This window comes from Sinocyclocheilus rhinocerous, unplaced genomic scaffold (assembly GCF_001515625.1).
Source record: "Sinocyclocheilus rhinocerous isolate Xijiao unplaced genomic scaffold, SAMN03320098_v1.1 scaffold200, whole genome shotgun sequence".
Lineage (NCBI taxonomy): Eukaryota > Metazoa > Chordata > Actinopteri > Cypriniformes > Cyprinidae > Sinocyclocheilus > Sinocyclocheilus rhinocerous.
This window is the reverse complement of record NW_015641014.1, coordinates 181192-182336: the sequence shown is the minus strand read 5'-3', so window position 1 is coordinate 182336 and position 1145 is coordinate 181192.

Sequence of the window (1145 nt, the reverse complement as noted above, 5' to 3'; positions counted from 1 at the left end):
TCTTTTTAACTTTTTATTCATCAAAGAATCCTGAAAAAAGTATCACAGGTTCCAAAAAAATATTAAGCAGCACAACAGTTTCCAGCACTGATAATAAATCAGCATATTAGAATGATTTCTGAAGGATCATGTGACACTTTAGACTGGAGTAATGATGCTGAAAATTCAGCTTTGCATCACAGGAATAAGTTAGATTTTAATGTATATAAAAATAGAAAAACTTTATTTAAATCGTAATAATATATATAGTATAGTTATAATATATATATATGTATTTTCACCTTTTGTAATAGTTATGCATGAGTCCCTCAATTGTCCTCAGTGTTAAAAGATGGATTTCAAAAATCATACAGTCAATGTTGGAAAGGCTTCAAGTATGCAGAAGATGCTGGAAAACCAAAGAATGTGCAGGATCTGGAGGATTTTTCTGAAGAACAGCAGGCAGTTAAACTGCTCAGGATAAACAAGAGACTCATGAACAACTATCACAAAATATAAAAACAGTCGTGGATCATCCAGGAAATGACACATAGCATAAAGATTCAAGGATATGTGGCTGCAATATAACAAAGAGTGAAAAATTTAAGGGGGTCTGAATACTTTCCGTACCCACTGTATATGTATGTATGTGTGTGTGTGTGTGTGTGTGTGTAAGTACAACATAATTTGAATTTTAAAGTGTAATTAAATGGACAGGCACTTTCATGCCATTCCCATTTATTATCATTTTCTGCATATTTTGTGACCCTACAACAAACGAACATATCCTCCTAATCACTGAAAAATTCCCTACATGTGTTCTAGAGGCTCAGCGAGGGCTAGTGGGAATCATAAATTACTAGACAGACAGTCATCAGGGCCTGGAGGTCTAAAAGATGTCTCTCAAGAGTCTGGAAGCCCCTGTGTTTTCTTAGTAATGCGCTCGCTCGAGAGGGACAAATGATAAAGTGATGCATTTTGAGTGTTGTAGGAAGTGAAATTGCACGATTTCAGCGGCTTGATTAAATTAGTGTCTGTCTTGGAGTGAAAAATTAACCTTCTGTCTGATCCTCTCATGTTTCACCAATATCAAGAAAATAAAAGCAGATTAAGTTATCCCTCCTACACACACAGATACTAGTGCGCACAAAGGGAGGTGAAGAGAA